We start from the raw sequence: 17,646 nt of genomic DNA, 5'->3' as shown, positions 1-17,646 counted from the left end.
TGGTTCATTCCTCCCAGTCCAGCCTGTTCAAGATGGCCTGGGGCTGAATAACCCACCTGAAGATCTCCTTGCTTTCCAGAGTGGTGTGGTGGAAAGAATGGGAGGTTTGAACTGGATAGACCTAGATTTAAATCACACTCACTGGGCCTCAGTTTTCTTACCTATACATGGAGTCATTAGCACTGTGTATGCAAAAATGGTTTTGAGCCTCCAATAAGGTTGATCAATACACTAAATGTAATCTCTGTACAGAGTGGCTATTATGTTAAGAGATGAGTGTGGTCTTTCCTATATTAATGAACTCTTGAGGGGCTTGGTTGCTAAGTTTGAAAAATTTGATCGGTTTAGGGTTTTATTGTTTTTATATCTCTATATCCATATTGATTTATTATTGTTTCATCCTTATAACCTGTTATTAAATGGCAAAAAACTTTGTCAAGATAAAAGGCATCATAGTGAAACTTTAGGAATTTCCCCTAAAATAAGTGGTAAGTGGTGTGAAGTATAGAACTGTTAACAAAGAAGCTTATGAAATTTGGCCCTGGCCAGTGTGACTCAGTGGATTGAGCACCACCCTGTGGACCAAAGGGTCACTGGTTCAATTCCCAGTCATGGCACATGCCTGGGTTGTGGGCCAGGTCCCGAGTAGGAGGTACATAAGAGGCAACCACATATTGATGTTTCTCTCTCTTTCTCCCTCCCTTCCCCTCTGTGTAAAAATAAATTAAAAATAGGGAAAAAAGCTTATGAAATTCCTTCTATCCTACCCCTTTTGACTGGCTGAGGCCCACCCCTTCCAAGCAGTTGTGAGGGGGAAGGGTTAGATGACCTCTTAAGGTTCCTTGTAGACTGTGGTTTTGTTTTTTGATGTCTAAAAATTATGCTATGGTTTTGTTTTTTAATGTCTGTTTAAAAATTATGCTAATACTGCTGATGTGAAATCCTTTGTACACAATGATGGGTGAAAATAGGGACTCCTGACCTGAATCTATGCCTGCCTGCTTACAATGGTATACTTGAGATTAACAGGACTCAAATGCTCATGTTTTATACAAGCCATTATGTCTATTTTCTCCTCACCAGTTTTTTTTAGTTGAAAGCAAGAGGGAGAAAGCTGAATAAAAAATTTATTCAGATACAGAAGGATTTAGATGATTTTAATGACTAAGCTTAGTTATCATATTGCGGTTCAGAAAGATGAATGAATAATAATGTAGAATGCAAAGATCCAGGAGGTAATCCCCGAGACAAGCTATTACTGGTGCAGCATATTAACTAGAAGAGTCATTGTTAGCAGAGAATGGAGGATTCTCCAAATCCATAAGCATCTTGTACCTAATAAGTAACTTGTGTGGGATTTTGGAAGAACGGTCACTGACGCCAGCCTGCCTGGGTTCAGACACGGGTTCTGACCTTGTATGAGTTCTGTGATCTTCACAGTTTACTTAACCTCTTATTGCACCTTGTGTTCCTCTTCTGTAAAATGGGGAAGATAATGGTACTTCTTAGGGTTGCTGAAGATTGAATGAGTTAACCCATGTGAAGTGGTTAGCATAATGCCTGCAATGTAATGTGTTTCACAATAGTGATTAATTCAAAATCTTAAATATTATTGTATTGTGTTTTGGTTTGCTTTTTTGTTCTCACTTCTTTATATTTTATTATGAAAAACTGCAGATTCAAAAATAGAAAAAGTATAATAAACACACTGGCTGGTGTGGCTCAATGGACTGAGTGCCAGCCTGCGAACCAAAGGGTTGCTGGTTCAATGCCCAGTCAAGGCACATGCCTGGGTTGTGGACTAGGTCCCCAGTAGTGGGTGCTCAAGAAGCAACCACACATTGATGTTTCTCCCTCTCTCTTCCTCCTTTCCCCTCTGTCTAAAAATAAATAAATAAAATCTTTTTAAAAAAGAAAGAAAAAGTATCATAAACCCACATGTACTCATCAGTAGTTATCCATTCATGGCCAACCTTGTGTTACCTAAATGCCAATAACTTCCCCTACTCTTATTTGATTATTTTGAAACAGAGCTCAGATATCATATTATTTCATTTTTAAATATTCTAGTATGTATCCCTAAAACAGAGGTTGCAAATTATGGATCAATGTCTGTTTTATAAATAAAGCTTCTTTGGCATACAGTGAAGGGGTCCAGACTATGCCACTGTGGCATAAAATATTACTTTGAACTAAAGGCTTTGGAGAACAGGCTTCCCACCCCCCCCACCCCGCCCCGAACTCTCTTATCAGCCTAAGAGCAGAGCATCCCCAAGGTACTCAGTGGTCATACATCTTCTCCCCAGGAATTTCACAACCAGGGGAAGTTGACTCAGATGAGACATTGTCACAAAACTATCACACTTAACCACCTATTCCAAAGGACCCATTGAACTTTCCGGAACGTTGTCTGTCTTCGCATTAGTGCCCTTTCTCCCCTTCCTCTTCCTCTGTTAAGATGGTATGTAAGTCTCTAATTCTAACCACTTCCTTGAGTTGTGTTTTTCTGTGAACTCTCATGTAGGTACATCAATAAAAAAACTTTTTTCTTTCTTGAACTGTTTTTTTATTATTAGTTTAATTCACAGGCCCACAGTCACTGAATCTAGGAGGGTAGAGGAAATCTTTTTCTTCCTCAACGAGAGCTGTGCCCGTTCATTTCCTTAGCTGCATGTATGGCTGCTTTTGCCCCACATGGACAGAGCTGAGCAGTTGTGACAAACCATGTAGTTCACAAACGTCAAATATTTACTACCTGACCCTTTATAGAAAATATTTGCTAACTCTTATTCTGAAAGATGGGGAGACTGTTCTTGTTTTTAAAAAACAAAACCATGATCTATTTTCATGCCTAAAGAACAGGAAGAATAATGTGTTAATATCATCAAATATCCATGTGGTGTGGAAATTTTCTCAAATGTCTCATAAATTTAAAAAATGGATATGATTTCACTTATATGTGGAATCTAATGAACAAAGTAAACCAACAAACAAAATAGAAACAGGTTCATGGATACAGAGAACAACAGCCTGACAGCGGTCAGAAGGTAAGGAGGTTGGGAGTGCTGGATAAGAAAGGTGAAAAGATCAAACAAACAAACAAACAAACTCTTTTTTTTTCTTTTATGTTTTTTAAAATATATTTTATTGATTATGCTATTACAGTTGTCCCATTTCCCCCCTTCTCTCCCCTCCACCCTGTACCCCCTCTCCCATCCATGTTCCCCCCCTTTAGTTCATGTCCATGTGTCAAACAACTCTTCAGAGACTGGCAAGAGTAAAGTGATTACCAGAGAGAAAGAGAGGGGAGGGGAGGAAGAAAAGGGGGGTAAAAGGGGGATAAATAGTGATGAAAGGAGACTTGACTTTTGGTGATAAACATACAATACAATATACTGATGATGTATTAAGATCGTACCCCTGAAACCTATATAATTTTATGCACCAATGTTACCCCAATATAAATAAATAAATAAATAGAATGGATTTATTTAAAAAACAGGATCAAAATGAGGTAAACACATTTGCCAGAGGTAGCTCTGAAGTTATTTTTAATCTAAAGCAATCAATCCCCTCTCCTCTCTTTTCCCTTTGCAATTTAGCTCTTAAAGAAATAAGTCATTTGTCCCATAGAATTTTCCCCATCTCTGTTTTGCTGGCTGCAAATTTATGGTGCCATTTAACATGTTCCTCTATCCTTTGTGGTACCTAGAAACTGGTGGTTAAAACTGGAGACTCGATCCAAATTCACATGAACATATACTCTTCAGGGCTGGTATGTACCTCCATGTGGCAGTACATAACAACTATAGCTTTTGCTGTTAGCAGATAGGATGAGTATAATTTGCTACTTCTGAATAAAAATCAGCAGTGGAGGAGATGTCTGTATAAATAGGAGAAAGGTTTGTGCAAAACAATATTGTGGAATTGTTCAAATTTATCTTTATTGATTGGGCATCATGGCAACTATAACTAGGTGGCAATTAGCAGGTCTTCAATGGGAGTCCAAACCCTGGACTTCCCACCATTCTAATCACCTTAAAATACAGCTGGGATCTAGTCACTTAACCGTCTTCCAGGCTCCTGCTACCTTGTTCCACATCACTGTCATCTCCCACCTGCAGCACCATACTACTCTCTGAACAGGTCTCTGTGCCTTTAAACTTGTTTCCCTGCAACCTGCTCTCAACCCAGTAGCCAAAACAACCTTTTTAAAACCCAAGCCGTGTAACATGACTCCTCTGCTTAAAACCCTTTTATTGTGCCTGTACTATGCAGAATAAGTATGGAAGCCCTCACAATGCTCTACATAATTTGTGCTCACTTGACCACAGCCCTGGCCATCTCTTTGCAGACCTTTGAACGTACTTGTCATATTCCTCCAGAGGGCCTTTGCTCTGACTGTTGTTCCCTTTGCCACCACTGCTCTCTGCCAAGACACCTGCATGACCGATTCCCTCACCTCCTTGTCGTACTTGTTCAGATGTCACCATTGAAAAACTCCTTAGCTTCATCATTGTGATTAAATACTGCATTCTGATCCCCAACTCAACTCTGCCCCAATCACTCTCACTCTGCTCTGCTCGTTAATTTCCAAGGCATTACTCCTCTTGTAACATGCTTTATAGTTTACTTATTATGTCTGCTGCTTATTTTCTATTTGTTTCTGGCAGAAGGTAAGTTTTCTGATGATAGGGTTCTTTGTCTTGTTCATTGACACACACATCCCATTTGTCTAAATCAATGCCTGGCACATAGGAAGTGCCCAAAACCTATGTATGGAATGAATGACTGGATTGCTGTCACTTACACCTGGAAAGAGAACACAAAAGCTTTCTATGAACCAAAAGGCCGCTGACTCATAAGACCACACCCTCCCCAATACCTTTTGCCTTTCCTCTTCCTAGGCAGTCCGTCCATGTGCTAGGTACTGGGTTGTGTTTTCCATGTATTGCCTCATTTAATCCTTAAAGCAGCCTCAAGAAAAGAGGTGCTATTATTATTTCCACTTTGAAATGATAAGAGTCAGAGCTAGGAATGTTTAGCTTCCACCCAAGCTCACGGAGTTAGTAAGATACAGAACCATAACTGGCTGTCAAATGCGTCAGACCCCTGCTTTCAACCGCTGGGTTGATCACTTCCCCAGTGGGTGGAATGGCTCTCAGTTTGGTTATTTATGACAATTTCTCTATTCATTCATTCAACAAATATTTATTGAGAGCTGACTCTATGCCAGGTCCTTAGGATATAGCAATGAACCAGATAAAAATCCTTGCTCTCAATGAAGTTTGATTACTTCTGTCCCTTTAAGAGCTGCAATTCAGGGCTGATGTAGGAGGAGGATCTGGCAGTCTCCCAGTGGGTATGATCTTCAGCAAAGGGAATAAATACTCCCACTGTACAAAATCACTCTCCTTCACCCCAACTTTTCGTGATATTCTACCTGAAGTTTCTGGATTAATGATACCTTCCGTGAGTTTTGAAAATCTTGTGTTAAAGTACAATTTTTTTCTGTTTTGGTTCATCCTCACTTTATTGATGAGGAAACCAAAGCTTGCAGTGGCTTTGAAACATTTCTAAAGTCAGTTAGTAAATGGCAAAGCTGGGATTTCTGGCCCCAAATTTTAAGCTCATGGTACTATAGCAAACACGGGAGAAGAATGTGGTAAGCTAAGGTGAGGGGGGCAGTGTGCTGGGAAGCCAGGCAGATAAGAGGCAAATTGCACAGGAAGATTAAGAGACTCTGGAAGCTCCAGTTTTCTCAGAGCTGAGTAACAGGGACAACTTTCTAGAATAGGAGGAACAAGGGCAGGTCAGTACTTTTGCCGGGCATAGGCTGACTAGAAGAACTTGGCAGGGGTGAAGCTGAGAGCCCTACTGGGTGGGCTCTGCTTGGAAGCACCAGGATCCCTTGCTTCAAACTGATTTCTAGAGGGCACAACCTCCTGGGAATCGGAGAGGAGCATATATGGTCCATGACCCTCCACCTTACCTTGCACAGGATGGCTGGACCCAGCCGAACTCAGGTTGCAGCAGGTAACTTCACTACCCTGGTTTAGGCCACAAATGTCTAAAAAGCAAAGATTCTATTGGTTTACATTCTGTTCTTTGTGTCTACACTGAAGAGGAGTGAGACACAATAGAAAGAGACTATGCTTTGGATTCAGAAAAAGTTTCTTTAAATTCTGGCTTTGTCACTTACTGCCCAAGTCATTTAAGTCTCTGAGTCCCATTTTCCTAATCTGTAAGGAGTTAACAATGCTTGTCTTATGAATGTTTACTCATTAAGTGTTTATTGGCAACTATTATGTATAAAGAGCTGTACCTAATAGGTATTGGGGGTAAGATAATATATATAAAGTCCCTGGTGCACAAAAGTTGTTCAATAAGTCACAGCTGTTATTATTGTGATTATTATCATTAGCATGCATAAGTAAATAGCAATAAATCTTTTGGAATGGTAGTAGTACAAATATCCTATCAGTTAGCCTTCCAATTAACTAACCAGAGGCCCTAGCCTAGCATTTTTGTGAAGCTTTATCTACCAGGGAAAAAGACTTTTTTTCTCTAACTGCAACAGCTATGCGACTTCTGACAATGTTGGTCAACCGTGTCTCAGAACAAAATTAAGCTGGTTGCCCTGAGTATCATTCTGTTTCACAATGGTGGATACAGATTTGCTAATAATTTTGAGCTGGTAAAGAATCAGTTAGTAGAAAATTAGAAATTTTAATGAAGATTCTCATTAGCTGTTCTTCACAAATAATGGGGCTATAATCCAACTCAAGATTCTTGGCAAAGCAATTCTCATTTCAATTATCACAAGTAATTATTATTTAGTGTTTATATCACTTTGTACTTCTTAAATGCTTTCAATTATTTTTTCCATTATTCTTTGAAAAAAAAAGTCCCAAAACCCCAGAAAACAAAACCCTTTGAGGCGTCTCAGAATGTTAATCTCCATTTCACAAATGGGGGATTATGGGACAGTTCTTAAACAAACACCAGTGTGTCCTGTTATACTTACAAGAATAATTCTAAGTTCTCTCCTAATGGCTGGCCATAACCATCACCTATTATTAGACAAATGTATTTACGCACACACACGTGTGTGTGCAGTAGACAAGATGCTCTTGGATTAACACCTGTAATGCTCGGTGAAGAAAGAAATGCTCTGAATGATTTCTCTCCAGAAGATTCGTATATTGAATAAACCTAGATTAAAGATGGCAACTCCCTCGCCTTTTGTTGGTTTCTTGCCTTCAAAATTTCCATTCTTCTTCTTGCCAGCTTCTTCTATTCTTTTATATCAGTGTATCAATAATTCAGTCAATGTTCAGTGTATATCAGTCCCACAATTTCAGCTACATACAACTGCAAGCATTTGTTTTTGGCCCATGCACCTGTGGGTTGTCTGGGCTGCTTTGTTCCATGCTGGGGAGGCAGTGTCTACCCAGGGTACGCTTTTCTCATGACAAAGACCTAAGTGCAATAGCATAACCCTAATGCATAAGCACATTTAACATTTTTCAGGTGGCATGACTCACTGGCTAGAGCAAGGTGCATGGCTGTCCCAAAGCCGAGGGGCAGGGAAGCTTACTCCTCCATCAGGAGGCCAGAGGAAGGGTTTTGGATGTATTATTGCCACAGTTCATAAGTTTTTTGTGACTGAGGGATATACAAATCCCATGACTTTTCCACAAGAAGCATTTATAGTGGGTAGCTACTTCTTTAGAAAGATTATAGAACACAAATTGATTTTGGAGAATGTGATTACTGAGACGATGAAAAGGAAAGCAAAGCAAAGCACACAATGTTTTCTGTTCAAGCTGTCAGATGCATTCCAATCTCTGTAACAATGGTAATTAATTTCAGCAGGGTAGAAAATCCATTTTCTTTCAGGAATCAGTGAACTATAGATAAATTTGTCAGTACCCATTGTCTGGAATTTTAGTTTTCTGGAAGCACAATGATTTTACAATGACAGCTAATACACGAGAAAATCAACTAAGACAGAGAAAGCTATTGACACTATTGTATATTTCTGTGATAATGGGATTGAAATCAAATAAAAAGGTAAGAGGCCTGATATCAAAGCTCTATTTTTCCTCCCCTGTTTTGTTTGGGCTGAAGGTGTACATTTGAGAGTCATTAATGTATGGGTAGTGATAAAAAGTCATGAGTGGATCAGATCACTCAGGGAAAATGTGTAGAATGAGAAGAGGCAAGTAGAAGGCGCACTTCTTGAACTTGAATGTGCACATTAATTACCTGAGAATCTTGTTCAAATGCATATTCTGCTTCAGAAGTTCTGGGGTGAGGCCCAAGATTCTGAATCCACCAAGTTCCCAGATGCTACTGGTGCATGGACTACAGTTGGAAAAACAAGGAGGTAAGTGATTGAACCTTAAGAAACAGCAACATTTAAATAATAGGCCAACAAAAAAAAAAGCTGCAAAGAGATTGTTAAAAGCACACAAAATAGAAGAAATCAGCAGAGTTATTTGTGTCATGAAATGAATGGTAGGAAGATGTTCAAGACAGACAGCATTTTCAACTCTTAAATGTTGCTGAGAAAATAATAGCATAAAGATAGAACAGTCTCTGTTGTATTTTCCAAGAAGAGGTATCTGATGATCTTAGGGCAGTTTCCATGGAGTAAGGACGTGGGTTGCTTAAAAAGGATGCAGAGAAAGCCAGCAGTAGAAATAACTGGATGTATACGATTTTCTATGAATAGAAATTGAAATATGCTTATATGCCGAAGCAGAGAAGAAAGGTTAAATATGCAAGGGATGATGAATTGATGGAGCAACTTCTGAAAAAGGTGGGAGGTGACTAGAACTAGACTGAAGCACATGGTAGAAAAGGATGGATAAAGGTTGAAGTCTGAAGGAGGAAACTGATTTAGGAAAATGGAGTGCTTATGTGAGGCTTCCATTTCTCTATTAAGAAAGATCAGAGTTGTCCACGGAAAAATGACAGAGGAAGGTGGCATGCACAGGTAGGAAACTTAAGGAAAAGGTGAAGTTGTAAAATAGCTGTTGAAAACAATGGAAAAGGGAATTAATCAGGATTTTGGGGTAGTATGAGTTTCCAGTTGAGGACTGAAGCCTTGAATTTGTAATGGTACCAATGTTCAGAGTTACGTGATTTTTCTCCAAGATGGACCTCAACAGCCTGGGTACAAGTGCAGAGTAGACAATTCACAGTTGTGTTTTCAGTGGGGAGGTGTAATAGTCTGCAAATGGTGTTTCGGATTCTTGACACACGTGTTTGGGCGCACCCACACCCACAGCTAATCTTGGAATTTGACATTAAAATACCCAGGATAGAATTTCATTTATTGTACTAGTAGATGAGGCTTTGGATTTAGGGGGATCACACCAACTCCCAGCTCAAAGAGATATTAGAGAGCTACCAGCAAAAATTAAAAACCAAGAAAGTTTATTCTTTAGATCTTCACTAGCCAATATGGTAGCCACTAACATGATGTGGCCACTGAGCACTGGAAATACAGCTAGTCTAAATTGAGATAAGCTGTCAGTATAAAGTTTATATGGGACTTTAAGACCCATGACTAAAAAGTAAAGTGAAATATCTCACACATAATTTTAAAATGTTGACTACTTGTTGAAATGACCAGATGTGGGTGATAGCAGGTTTAAAAAGCATGTTATTAAAATTACCTTTTATTTTACTTACTGAAATGTAACTGCTTGTGAATTAAAATTTATACATGTGGCTCATGTGATATTTCTGTTGAATCGTGTTGCTCCAGATTCTTCTCTTCTGTGGATCAATTAATCTTCACTCTGTTACTCTCTATCTGTGCTTGTTATGCTAATCAGTGTTCCAATGATGCAGCTAATCCAAGTCTTTTCTAAATTCTACCTGAATTCAGATGGCAGCTGACTTTACCACCCACTTTTTTGCTTGCTGCCGTTTGGAGGAGCAATTGAGTCACTTCCTTGGATTAACCATAAATCATTTGGATTGGCACCCTGCCAGTTATGCAGAAGCTAAAAGCCTGACACAAACAATGAAACTAGTTCTTTCTGAGTGTTGAGTTGATTCTCTCTTATTGGAGATAGACTTTTAAAAACATTCCTGCCGTAAGCTGAGAGGAGGATTCTGACTGGCCCTACTGGTGTCCATTTCATGCACATTCCTGAACCAATTTGCTCCTTGGGGTCAGGGGCATGTTGCACTTGACTGATTCCATTTGGGTCATATGCCCAAGCCCATGACTAGTGGGGAGAGTTTTTTACCAAAAGAAAGGAGAGAGGAAAGTGTGTATGAGAAGCAGACATGAATAGTTAACTAGAGTTCACCAGGATCAGTAAGAAGTCAAGACTAAACCTCTTACTTGAAGGGCGAGTTGAGCTCTGCTTCTGCTTGTTTGAATTTATTTTTTTTAAGATTTTATTTATTTATTTTTGGAGAGAGGGGGAGGGAGAGAGAAAGACAGGGAGAGAGGCTTTGATTGGTTGCCTCTCGCATGCCCCCAACTGGGGACCTGGCCCGCAACCCAGGCATGTGCCCTGAGTGGAAATTGAAACCGTGACCTTTTGGTTTGCAGGATGACGTCCAATCCACTGAGCCACACCAGTTGGGGTGCTTGTTTGAACTGAAATAGGCTAGAGTTCACTCACACGAACGTGTGCAACTTAGAAGACCAAATCATCCTAAATTGTAGATTAGGCAACCTGAAAGTAAAACATTTGTGCTTTCCTAAAATCATTTGCTCTGCTTTAAGTCTTGTATAGTATTTGTGTGGTTTCATTTGGCAAAGGCATAGAAAGTACTTAACTGTAAACTCTGAGTAATGATATGTTATTGTAAGCGACTGAGCCATTACGCACAGTAAGTTAGTTTACAGCCTGTCATAGAAAACAGCCTTTGGTTTTATCCTATAATTAGTCTAGATTTGCTGTAACTATGTTCTACAAAAAAAGTCTCTTGGATGATTTTAAAGAAACTTAAGGATAACATTTATATTATTTGAAATCATGTTGTACCATTGCATGAGAAACCTAACTTTTGGAATTGGTCAAATGAGGTTGTGGAAGTTCTCTATGAAAGGAAGATGATTTAGAGATATGAGACATTTCATTGCTTCTGTTCATCAGAAGGTTTTAAATTTGCATTGTATGCTTTTTTTTTTACCTGTTGATGTTGGGATATGAGGACAATAATTGAAAAATGTGAGGCTATCTGTAGCTTCAACTTATAATTAAATTAATTTTCATAGCCATTACTCTCCTCGATGTTTCTCCATTCATTTCACCATCCCCATGATGAGGGTCATGATGGAGAACTGGAGAATCAGAGATACTAAGAAGTTTTTCTAAGGTCATACAGAAAGTAAGAGGCAGATCTGGGACTTAAACCTAAGTCTTCTACATGACATAAGGTGCTTTTGGCAAGGCATGACAGACAGCTGGCTAATAGTGGCTTAAACAAAGAAGACATCTTATGATCTCACATAGAAAGAAGACTAGAAACAAGTGGTTCTAGGTTACCATATTTTTCGGACTGTAAAATGCACCAGACCATAAGACGCACATAGGTTTTAGAGGAGCAAAATAGGAAAAAAAAATTTGAAGCAAAAAATGTGGTAAAATATTTAATAACATACATAACATAGGCTACCAGCCCCCCGACCCACAGTGAGCCAGGTAAGCTACATCCAGACTATAAGACACACCCCCATTTTCCTCCCAAATTTGGCCGAGGGAGTGCATCTTATAGTCTGAAGAATACAGTAGTTCAAGGAGCTAGACTGCTGTCTCTTTGATGGTCTTTCTCTCCAGACCACAGGAAGACTGCAGCGGCTCCAAACATCACATCTTCTCCCGCGGAATCAATCCAAAAAGGAAGAGATGCCAACTCTTTCTTGTCTCCTCCCTTCCTCTCCCATTTTTCCTCTTCTTCTTGTCCCTCTCCCTTTTCCATCCCTGCCTGTCTCTCCCCTCTGCTTCTCTCTTCCCCCTCCCTCCTTCTCCCCTGACTTCCTCTCCCTTTCTCTCTCTCTCTCTCCATCTCTCCCCACACTCTCTTTTACATTCTTTCTTTCTCCTCTCTCTTTAATTTGGAGGTACATCCTTTGAAGAAGGAATCCTTCAAAGATTTCTCCATATATCTCCCACTCCAGAACTTAGTCAATTCTCTAGTTGCAGAGAAGGCACGAGAGTAAATATCTGGTATTTTCAGTTTCTCATTGAAGCCAGGTTTCTCTGTAAAAGATGCCACTATTGGGAAGGGAATGTGGGGTTGGTATCTGATAGTGTCTACTACATCTCTGTCAATTCAGTGTTCTTTTAATTTTATCTTATCAGATTTCTTTCTTCATCACTCCGAAGTAGAATTTATTCATTAATTTGGAAACCATTTATTGAGAGCCCACTCTTTACCAGATAGTGTAGTAGGTATTAAAGTTGAAGCTTTAATAATTAATACATGCTATTCTTGCCTTTAATAAATATACAATCTGTGAAGGAAGGCAAGACCTGAGATAAAATAATTTACATTGTAAATCATCATATAAGGGCAATTGTACTGAAAAAATGAACTACAGGAGTTTAGAGTCAAGAAACAAATGTTTGCTATTCAAGAACCAAAATGAAATATATCACTGATTCAGCAATCTATGGAAAGCCTGGCTGCAATAAGTCACTTGATAACGATACCAAGGTGATGCAGTGCGTGTTCACAGATAGATAGCTGGAATCACCACTTTGTAGAAAATGGAGGACAAAATGAGTGCAAAAATGTGGCAGCTAAATTTGTGTGCATAATTATACTAAGCCAAGACCAAGGTATATACATTAGACTCTTTTGACAAGAAACCCTTTTCATGAACTTTTAAGTAGTCTTAAGGAATAGTCACCTTGGTACACTGGCCAATGTTGTGTCGAGTACTAAGCAAGCCTAATTGTCACTAGTTTGGTTTTTTTCTTTAATATATATATATATTTGGTACTCTGTGGCTAGGATTCTTGTTTTGGGGGCATAGTCAAAGATGAGTATGGATGGTCTACAGGTCTGTGAGCAAAGTTTCAAGCTGCTAGAAGCATGGGTCCAGGGCAAGTAGGTGCTTGTTTCCAACCATTGATGTTTGACAGTCCCATAGATGAGATGGATCTTCCCCATGAAATGTGGTTTTGACATGGAGATAATTTTAGAGTCAGAAATTCTTCCTATCACTTTGCACCTAGAGGATATTCTTCAAAATATGAACTTTTTGGCTCTCTGAGGATAGACTCTTTGTCATGTACATTTTTAAAAAATCCAAAAATCCTCCTGTAGCCCTTGATATAGTGCATTGTTTATGGTAAGAACTCAATAAATGATTGTTTTATTAAATGAATGATTATTTCTTAGAGACTTTCAGAAAATGATTAAAAATAGTCTCAAATTCAAACATCTTCCTTATTGGTCATTGAGAGACTCAGACTAATAAAAAGTTGCTTTTTATTAGTTCATGGTGTTGTAAAACAAGTTTGGCTTGCAAATTTTCCAAAAATATTTATTATGAAATAAGACAAACAAAAAAGTATAAAGCATAATATAGCATGCACTATCCAGTTTAGTAAAAAAAGAAATTCATTTTTAAAGAAATATTTACTGTCTTTGCTGTGGATAAAAACTAGGCCTTCCAGTCTAAATCTTGTCAATGAATCAAGAATTAAGTTAAGAGGAAAGGCCCATTTTCCCTATATTTAATCCTATATATAATCCTAAAGATAAGTTATTTGCCTATTACTTTTTTAAGCACTTTATTGCTCCTGTGAAAGTAATACTTGTATATTATAAAAAATTCAAGTAACACAGAGAAAGAAAACAAGTATCTGAAACTCTACAATTCAAAGAAAATGACAGATTACATTGTTTCAGGTATTTTTTTCATTGCCACCATCTCACTTACTGTTATCCAAGTACAGTTGCCTCCATTTTCCCACCACCACTTTGCCACGCCCACCCTCCCCCACCCCCCACTCTCAATCCTACCCCCCTTTGGCTTTGTCCATGGGTTTTCTATACATGTTCCTTGACCCTTTCCCTTTTTTCCCCTGTTATTCCCTCCCCCTCCCCTCTGGTCACTGTCAGTTTGTTCTTCATTTCAATGTCTCTGGTTATATTTTGCTTACTTGCTTGTTTTGTTGATCAGGTTCCACTTATAAGTGAGATCATATGGTATTTGTCTTTTACTGCCTGGCTTATTTCACTTAGCATAATGGTCTCCAGTTCTATCCAAGCTATCATGGAGGATAGGAGTTCCTTCTTTCTTTCTGCTGCATAGTATTCCATTGTGTAAATGTAACAGTTTTTGATCCATTGGTTTACTGCTGGACACTTAGGTTGCTTCCAGCACTTGGCTATTATAAATTGTGCTGGTGTGAACATTTTATGTGTACATATGTATTTTACACAAATGGGTTCATATCACTTATTTTATTCTGTAAGTTGCTTTTTCTCTCCTCATCGTATAATATGTAATTGATAGCTTTTAATTATAGAAGAAAGGGATTGACATCAATTTTAGTAGCTACATAAGTTTTCATTTTCTTATATCATGATGTGCTTAAAAAGTCCCTATTCATGGATATTTTCATGTCTTAATTTTTTCATACTGTAATCAGTACGTTGAACATTTTTGTTTTTTATCATGTTAAAATATAGTGGAATGCACCAATGGCCTCATCACTTACTGTTCTATGCCCTTTGCCATATAACTTTTCAGCACACTCTCACTGTGAGCAGGATGTAATGTCCCAACCCTCAGCTCAGAAGATTTGTTTTGGCCAATGGGATGTTAGAAATGTAATACAAGCAGAGTCTTGAAAAGTGTTTTTGCAGTTGAGCTTCTGCCACTGCCCTGAGAAGGATACTCCTAGCTAGCCTGCTGGTTCCAGAAGGAGAGTGAAAGCAGAACTGCCTGGGTAAGCTGACTCAATGAAGCTCTGACAAATCAGATCCACCCACCCACTCAACCCACAGATGCTTGAGCAAGCCCAGCAAGATCAGCAGAACCCCACAGCCAACCCGTGGATTTGTGAACACTAAACACTTGTTTTTATATGCCAATGAGAATTTGCAGTTGTTTGCTATGCAGCATTAATATAGTAACAGAAAACTGATATATTGTGATTTAGCTATTTATTTTTTTATTGGTACATATATTTATCTTCAGTTTTAAAAGCCTTGACATATTTTTCTGAAATTTTTCAAGATAATAAGTGTACTTTAGCTGAAGTGATAATGTACATCCATTATAAATAAATAAATGTAAAAGAACAAAACAAACCAGCAAAACTCTCTTTATTAGTTTCTACATCTCATTCCTATCTTGGCATTTTGTATTAACCTTGGCTATTTATTTTTCATATAGATGAAAATATTTTCAATGGCAATAAGGAAGATGAAAAATTACTTCTTCGATTACAGAAATAAAATGGAAAATTTAAATTACTAGGGACAGGGAAAATGACCAAATTGATAAATTAAACTTATTTTTAAAGTTGGCTTAAAAATTATTTATTTTACTTATATTTTTAATCAGTCTCATGAACCCTTTCGTTTCCAACCCCAGTGAGTATTATTCCATATAAATTTAGGGACAGAACTCTGACTTCATTTTTCTAGCCCTGCACCATGGACCCATATTAATATTTATGCTGAATTAATAGAAAGATTCTGTCTTTTCTCACTTTAGACTTTGAAATGAGATAATTAGTTTCCATAAATTAAGCAGGATTGAATTTCATTGCCTATTCGGTCCAATTATCCTCGAAATCCACAGATAATCCCCAAACCTTACTTGAGTGATTAAATACCAAGTATTACCAAGATTTAATACCAGGTATTAAATACCAAGCCTTCCATTCAGAATTGTAATAAAGGAGTAAGATGGACATTTTAAAGTTTCATTTCCTTGCCCCTTCTCTAACCCATCACTCTTCGACTGTCTAGATTCTTTCAGATCATCAGTTCCGTCTTCTGGCTCCTTTGCCTTCCCTATCCAACCTGAGTCCCATAATCCAACCCTTCACCCACATGCCTCACCTCAAGTTCTCTCATCTGCTGATCCTTCCACTACACGTACTGTGCCAGCCCTCAACTCAGGGCAGCCCAACCCTCCATAGGTGGACCTCCCTTGGGTCTGGGCTCTGCCCGTATAGCCAGCACTATTGGCAGGTGACCAGTTTTGAAGAGGAAATAGCAATCATCAGAGTGAATATTTCTTAACTTTCATTGTTCTTAATCTTCACAGCTCCAGGCTTTCTTCCTCCTGTCTATCCTCTGCACTGCTCCTCATTATTTTTCTAAAATGTGGTCATGTAGCTTCCCTGATTAAAAACATCCTGTGAATCTCTTGCGCCTATAAATTCTGCTCATGGCATCCCAGTCTTTCACAATCTGTTGGCCACCGATTTTCCAGGTTCACTTTCTGCTTCTAGTTATAGGGAACTGAGGAGGCCAGGAGAGCGTGGAAGGTCACTGGGAACTAGAAGGAGCTGACAAGCAGCCAGGGTAGAACTGGCTGTCAGTCAAGGCCAGATGAGTGTGGTAATTGGTGAGATTCCACGTAGGTACCAGGTTCTAGCAGGCTCTGCTCTGAAGGAATAAAGTCACAATTTGAAAGGGCAGGGTGGTGTTTTAGGCTGGATTTCCCCCAGAGCAGAACTTGAGATACAAGTTTGTGTGAAGTCAGTTTATGTGGAAATATGATCCCAGGGAGCAGGGGTGCAGGATGGAGGAATAAAACAAGAAACAAAGAAAGTCAACACAAGGGTGTGTTGGACCAGAGCTAGAGGCATCTCACGTTTCATCAAGGGAAACTTTGTGAGAAGCCTTATGAAATGCATCTAAGAACTGTTTTCTTGTGCAGAATGCAAGAAGGGAGCATATACTCACTGACTTCTAAACCCCATGGTCAAGGATGTCCGCCCTCATGTAAACTCCCCTGTAGCCTGGATTAAGACTGCATGGATTCCAAGCTATTGGGAAGACCACGTAGGTTAGCCTCAAAGGAATCCCCAGGCAGAAAGTAAGAGGTATACAGTGCAGCTTAAGTTGAGCTGCACGTGATTCATTTGCCCCAGCATAAAGGAGATCAAAGCCTGCACAGAACTAGCAACTGCAGCAGCAGCATAGCTGTAGGAGGCGGGGTTAAGAAGATTCTGAAATGTGCACAAGAAGCATCCAATTCAGGAGGTGACGTGCTGAGCCAGAGTCACTGAGAGAAACCCATCTGAGACAATAAGAAGGCAAGTGGGACAGGGTCAAGGCCTTGGCTCAGAACCTTGCCATGACTCCTCCTTGCCCTCCTTACACTGTAAGAATCAAAGTCCTTACAAATGCCCACAAAGGCAAAAGGTCATCTGTTCTCCCTTTGACCTTTCTGATCTCATTTCCATCTTCTCACCTTTGCAGTTCACTGGTCTCCTTGCCGCAGTTTCCTGCCTTAGGACATTTGCCTAGGCTCTGCCTGAAGCACTTTTCCACGTGTGTTCGATTATTAGAGGCCCAACTTTCTTCCTTCATGTCTTTGCTCACATGCCACTCTTCCAAAGGGGCTTAGCCTGGTTGCCTGTTAAAAATGTCACCCTTTTACGCTTTTCCTGCTCCTTACCTGTCCTA

This window comes from Phyllostomus hastatus, unplaced genomic scaffold (genome assembly GCF_019186645.2).
Source record: "Phyllostomus hastatus isolate PE091 unplaced genomic scaffold, TTU_PhHast_1.1 phas_scaffold_129, whole genome shotgun sequence".
NCBI lineage: Eukaryota > Metazoa > Chordata > Mammalia > Chiroptera > Phyllostomidae > Phyllostomus > Phyllostomus hastatus.
Note: the sequence above shows the minus strand (reverse complement) of the source record.